Here is a 7,236-nt window from a genome sequence, read left to right as displayed (position 1 = left end):
AGACGGGACAAAGCTTCGTGGAGTTCGCCTTCCCCCCTGTCTCCTGCCCCATCCATCTCTCTGAGTGCTTCTTGGCGTGGGGTATGCTCCACACATTAGTAATGGGTAGAGTTTGCCATGAGAGGGCTTAGAAATATACATGAACTTGAGGCATCGAATCCTGAGCAGGAAATGAGAGCCGCGTAGGGGGGTGAAAGCTCTTTTGGAAGGAGAGAGCGTTACCTCAGCCGTCTCAGACCTGCCAAGCCCAATGCTGTTCTCCGAGTGGATGACAGGACTCAGTAATCACGTGTGACTGTCCGCGCTCAGGCCCCACTCCCCGTAGGAAAGGCTGTTGTGGATGTAAGTGTAGGAATTCGGTAACATTCTGCCCTTGGGGTTTGTGTGAAGGGGAAAATCGTGCAAAGTCTTTTTTAGCTTTGATTTCTGTGATTCTATGGAAACAAGGCAGCAGCGCTGAGAATCCAGGGAAATAAAGAGCAGCTAAGGCAGGGAGACTTCGGGGTGGGGCCGGGGAGAAAGCAGGAGGCACAGCAGGATGCGTTGGAGCCTCTGCTGGGCTGTTCGCTTTTGTCTCTGAGATCCGAAGTAAGGAAGTCTTTCAATGGGCTCTTGATTTGGATCTGAGGGGGAGACTTATTGGTAGTGTTTAGAGAACAGCTTTGGAGGCGAGGGAGGGCTGTCTGGATATCCTATTGTCTGGGCATTTTCAACTTTGTCTTGTTAATAACGCCTTGGCATTTCCCCCGCCCCGTTAGGAACAATGGCACAATAAGACAACATTTCATTTGAATTGTACTCTCTATTTATTGTAATCATGGGATGGGAAAATCTCAAAGGCTCAGAAATGTAGCTCTGGGACGGTCTGCGTGCTTGAGACTGGGGCGGAGATGTGCGGTGCGTACTCCGTCTCTCCATCTGCGACGCTCCTGGATGGTTGAGACACTGAATTCGTGGCAGATGGCCAGACTGCTCTCAGAGTTTGGAGTGAGTATATGGATATTTACATATACACAAACATGCCTGGAGCAGCTGTCTGTCCTTGTGTCTCCCTGGTGAAACCGGAGACAGGGCCCCCAGGTCAGCAGCGCCGGGCCATTGTCACTGCTCCTTCTGACAGCATGTTCAAGGTACAAGTCCCACAAGGACCTTCCTCTGAGGGTCCGGGGAGCCGTCCTTCACTCTTTGATCACACACAGTGGTGCAGTTGGAGAGACAGATTGGAGATAAAGGGGGCTAGTGAGAAAGTACAGCTATTGATCTTGGTGAATTTGAGACTCCAAAGAACGTAACCGGTTGTTCCGTCCAGCACCTTGATTTGAACTTCAGGAGACGAGTTGAAATTAGCCCAGTGTCCCTTCTGTTCATCGGCTTTCTTCCACACTGGTGTAGTTTGATGTCAGATTATCTGATTAAAAAATAATAGGTGACAGGAAACCATAGAGAAAAGGGACTTTTATCTAGGATTGGATATAAATGAGACAAACTGACAAGGATTGTACTTACGAATTTAACATAATCTACATGTAACCTGTTACAGGAAAGATTTTTAAGATGTTTAACAATTACTTGCTCATCAGTGTTCCCACCAAAAAACATTCCAGGGCTTGGGTGGCTGCCACCCTCGGGGATGAACAGGCGACTACACAGCCTGCGTCCCTGCTAGGAATTCACCGTGTGGAAGTGATGACGCAGATACGGGTGTCGGTGTTAAGATCGTCATATACTGAAATCTGTGTTGAACGATGAACAGTGTGGAAATGGTGGGACCTTTCTGGCCAGCTGGTACTAATGTGATAAACACGCTTCTCTTTCTCCAGGTTGCCCAGCACAGTGCCTCTATGCTCAGAACAAGGTAGTTGCCACCCAGAGGGATGGTCCTGTGCTGTCTGGTGGATGCCTCTCTGCGGGGGGGCGAGGGTGACCTTCCCAGCTTGGATTGCCAATTATGTTCAGTGGTAGATGGGCTCCAGGATTACTGTCCCTTTAGTTCCTGCTCACATCTCCAGGTGTGTGTTCCAGGATGCTGCACTGCACTAGCCTCGTGGGTCTGGAGGGGACTAGAGCATGAGGCCCCTGCTTGACTGGGACCAGTTCATCCTATGACTCTCACCCTCGGCTGACCTCAGGTCACAAGCGTAGAACACCTTCCCTCCTGTGAACTTCCTATCCGGGTCCTTGGCTTCTTGTCTGCCACAGACCACAGCCAGAGTGCCCTAGCCAACGTCGGCTGGCCTCTCCGATGTTCAGAATTGGGAAGCAACTCTGGCCACTGGCAACAACCCCTCTGCAGAACCCTTCACCAAGGGTTCCTGGGGATGCCTTCCTCCAGCCATGAGTGTTTCTTCTGGGTTTCCCTTATGCTTGCGGCACCTGCTGGCTCTACAATTGTTTAACTAAGAAAAGCAGCCCAAGTTATTCCTCTCGCAAGAGTGAAAAGTTGGCTTCTCTTTCTCGGGCAGAGCACTGCTGAGCATTGGTTTAAATGCTCTGTGCTTCTCTGTACCTTGTAATGACCCTGAGAATCAAGCAGAACCTCCCAACTGAGGAATGGTGTTTGCATGTGGAGTGAGTGAATGTGAGCGTGTCCACGTAATACCAACCCACAGCAGACTGCCGGCCCTTGTGTAAGCAGGCCCCAGCTGTTCCGGCTCCCTCCTCGACCCTCTGCCATCTGTCACAGCCCTGCCCGTCTCCAGGGCCCACGTAAATCACAGCCCTCTTTGGGGAGCCTCACTGAAGGCTTCCATCTGCCTGTCAACTGGCCGTGGTATCTTGCTCCATCCCCGCCATGGCTCTCCACTTGCTTGACACCATGAGTGTCTTTCTGTGCTTGTCCAGACACCCTGGAATAGAACCTCCTTGAGGAAGGGCCATGGTTTGGCTCACCCATGTGCCTCCCTCCCATGGCCCAGCCCGAGTCACCCCCACATGTCATGCAGCTGATGCCCTGCAAATGTCAGCTCCATGAACTGAGGGGTGTCCAGAAAAATGAACAGGAAGTGCTGTGCCTTGGGGCTTGGGACTCCTGCCACGGGGTCCTGTTTGGTGAGCTGGAGGGGCACGGGAGACAGCCCTCTTCTTGACAGTAACGCTCTCTAGGGCTTGGGAAAGCCATTTCCTGTTATCAACAAAGGTCAGAAGAGCTCCCGTGTTGGGGTCTTTCCTTCCGTATTCTGATTTCTTCCACACAGAAAGCTGGAAGTGTTATTACTTCTGATTTTCAGATGAAATAGAAACTCCGAATCAAGCTCTGGTCACTGTGGAGCTAAGGTTCAAATGCACTTATGTCTGTCACGTTTGTATTACATCAAACTACCTTCACTGGCCTCTTTGGGACTCTGCTGTTATACAACCTCGAAGTCCCCCAGTTCCAGCACCCCTGAGGTCCTGAGTGGTGAAGTCAGAGGGGAGCCAGAGAAGGCTCTGCTGTCGTGATGGGACCAGCCTCTTTCTCCCCTGACCCAACCCCTTCAATGAAGGTCTACGTTGAAGTGTTGTTTTCTGGTATCACACACACAAGCAGAATGTGTTTGACCACAGTGACATTTATCACCGTGTTGCTAACGAGCCTTGACTTAGCGCCAATGAACTCTACACAGTTCTAGCTGCCTGCTTTACGTAATACCCCTGGATGCCGCTGGATACAGCCTCTCACTTTTCCCGTTGATTTTGAGAACTTTGGGCCTGGTGTCCTGAGAGCTCTAAAGTGCTTCGATCACATGGAGGTTGGGATCCCACTGGCAGATGCAAGGGACAGGATGCTTCCTGGAACATTGTTAAACCTCTGCCATTCAGGAGGGTTCCACTCGGCCATGTGATGCTAAGAGATTTGTGAGCTAATCCAGAACTGGAGAACCGTGGGTTGGAGGAGAAGGAATTTCAGTGATGAGTAGGTTTAGTGGTAAGTGAGAGATATTTGTTCTCATGGCCCATCTAGTCCAGAGGTACCAGTGTACCCTCTACACATCCATCTAAAAATGGAATCAGACCCAAGAGTGCCCTGGACTGTCTGCCGGCTTTTATTTCTCTAGTCCCTTGGGACTGCAATACACTCTGGAGGTTTTCAGTTCACTGTTCGCTGGAAACTAAGTGATAAGCATATCCCTGCATTACAGGGTGGAATTTATTGAAGGAAAATTCATGTGAGAGCAGACAACTATCCTTCTACTTGCTTCAATGGCTTGCAAGGGAAACCGGGAAGCATGGTGGCCTTGGGTCTGTGGTTTGATGTGGTCAAGGAAGGTGGTCACTTCCAGCTGGAGGGTGGGCATGGGAGGTGGGGAGAGGGCAGCCAGAAGAACAGAAAGCGATTTGTTTCTCCGCAACTTAAATCTACAAAACAGTTACGAGATAATCCAAACATACCTTAGATTTACCGATCGTTAGCATTTAGCCACGTTTACTTTCCTTCACTTTCACACACACAAATATATTTATATAGGGTTATTTTTCTGAACCATTTGAAAGTAAGTTGAAGCTGTCATGACACCTCGCCCCTAAATACTTCAGAATTCGTCCCCTCAGATGAAGGGCATTTACTTACATAACCACACGACTATCGTCACACACAACTAAACTAATAATTCTATAGTAAGGTTTAGCATATAGCGCATAGTCACATTTCTCCAACTCTCCAAAGCTTTCTTTTGCAGCTTGTGTTTTTCAATGCATGAGAGGGAAAGAATTTTAATAGATACATATGGTTTTGAGAGTAGAAAAATTGGAGGAGTGAGAGTGAGGCCTGAAGAGTCACTGGGGTTGCTTTTGGGGTAAATTATTCTGTGAGAGTCGTGCCCTGCCATTGTCATGATACCTGCTGTAACATTGTTCTTCATGGACTGTGGTATCAGGCTGTTTCTTTGCATGCAAGTCCACAAAAAGACTGAGTCTTGGGCTTCCCTGGTGGCGCAGTGGTTGAGAGTCCGTCTGCCGATGCAGGGGACACGGGTTTGTGCCCCGGTCCGGGAAGATCCCACATGCCGCGGAGCGGCTGGGCCCGTGAGCCATGGCGGATGAGCCTGCGCGTCCGGAGCCTGTGCTCCGCAACGGGAGAGGCCACAGCAGTGAGAGGCCCGCGTACTGCAAAAAAAAAAAAGACTGAGTCTTGAGAGACCCCAGGATTTTTTTGAGGGGGAGTTCATTTTTTAGGTGGAGAGATTACATAGACCAGGATAATAATAGCTATTATTAGTATTTAACTTAGTGGTTCTCAGACTTTAGGGTTTTTTTTTTTTTCCTCTCATTTGGTTAGTTTTTTGGCCCCTTTTCCAGTTCACTAATTCTTTCTCCTCCTCTGACTAATCTGAGAAACAACTCAGCTATCAAATTCTGAATTTCAGCTAATTTCTTTTCTTTTTTAAATTGAAGAATAGTTGATTTACAATATTATACTAGTTTCAGATGTACAACATAAGCATTCAATATTTTTATAGGCTATACTCTGTTTAAAGTTACTATGAAATAATGGCTCTATTCCCTGTGGTACAGTATGTTCTTGTAGCTTATTTATTTTATACATAGTAGTTTGTATCTCTTAATCCCCTACCCCTATCTTGCCCTCTGCCACTTCCATCTCCCCACTGGTAACCACTAGTTTGTTCTCTATATCTGTGAGTCTCTTTCTGTTTTGCTATAATTATTCATTTGTTTTATTTTTTATATTGCACATATAACTGATAAAATACAGTATTTGTCTTTCTCTGACTTTTTCACTAAGCTTAATACCCTTTAGGTTCATCCATGTTGTTTCAAATGTCAGAATTCCATTCTTTTTTATGGCTGAGTAGTATTCTATTATATATATACCACAACTTCTTTATCCATTCATCTGCTGGTGGACGCTTAGTTGCTTCCATGTCTTGGCTATTGTAAATAATGTTGCTTTGAACACTGGGGTGCAAATATCATTTCAATTTAGTGTTTTTGTTTTCCTTAGATATATACCCAGGAGTGGAATTTCTGGATCATATGGTAGTTCTATTTTTATTTTTTTGAGGAACCTCCATACTGTTTTCTGTAGCGGCTGCACCCATTTACATTCTCACTAACAGTGTGCAAGCATTCCCTTTTCTCCAGATCCTCTTCAACATTTGTTATTTGTAGATGTTTTGATGATAGCCTTTCTGACAGGTGTGAGGTAATATCTCATTGTGGTTTGATTTGCATTTCTCTGATGTTGAACATCTTTTCATGTGCCTGTTGGCCATCAGTATCTTTTTTGGAAAAACATCTATTTGAGTCTTCTGCCCATTTTCTTAATTGTGTTTTTTGGTTTTTTGAAATTGAGTTGTATGAGCCATTTATATATTTTGGATATTAACCTCTTATCTGTCATTTCATTTGCAAATATTTCTCTCATTCAGTAGGTTGTCCTTTCATTTTGTTGATGGTTTCAGACTTCATGGTACATAAGAAACCCTTAGAACGTTGTTAAAATCACAGATCCTTAGCTTCTCCTACCAAAGATTATGATTCCATAGGGGTAGGACCTAGAAAGCTGTAGTTTCAAAGAACATTCTAGGGGACTCTGTTACTTGAAGAAAGAATGACCATCAGTTAGGCCTGTTAGAGGTATACTAAAAAAATTCCTTCATAATCAAGCATATACACTTTTTTTTTACAAGATAAATTATCAAGCTTTATGCATAATTTTTTTCTTTTTTTAATTTTAGAATTTTATTTTTTTTTATGTAACAGGTTCTTATTATCCATTTTATACATATTAGTGTATATATGTCAATCCCAATCTCCCAATTCATCACACATCATCATAGTCAAGCATAAACACTTTTTAAACTCCAACTGAGTGATTTACTAATGACAGGCTTCTAGGAAAAAATTGCTCACATACACACACATGCATACACACACACGTGCGTGCACACACACATGCACACAAAAGACACTCAGTCACTTGTGCAAAGATTATGTTTTGAAGTGATGAAGGGCTTTCCTACCTGTCACCACACCATGTGAATAACAATCCCACTTATATAATTTTGGAAAGAGCACTGTCAGATGAAAATCACACACAGCAAAAAATAACAAGGAATATGACTTTCTTTAATTTCAGTTAATGTAAAGCAGAATGTAAAGAACCCAAGTCAAGGGCATCTTTCCCAGACCGTGCTCTTCTGATTTCCAGGAGAAGGCCTGGATTGGATGACAAGGCAGAAGGAAGAGTTTTCAAACATATGTGCATTAGGTCCAGAAAAAATAAAGCCAGGGCAAGAA

This window comes from Globicephala melas, chromosome 2, assembly GCF_963455315.2.
Source record: "Globicephala melas chromosome 2, mGloMel1.2, whole genome shotgun sequence".
NCBI classification, from domain to species: domain Eukaryota; kingdom Metazoa; phylum Chordata; class Mammalia; order Artiodactyla; family Delphinidae; genus Globicephala; species Globicephala melas.
The sequence above is the reverse complement of the archived record's forward strand: the minus strand, read 5'-3'. Positions refer to the sequence as shown.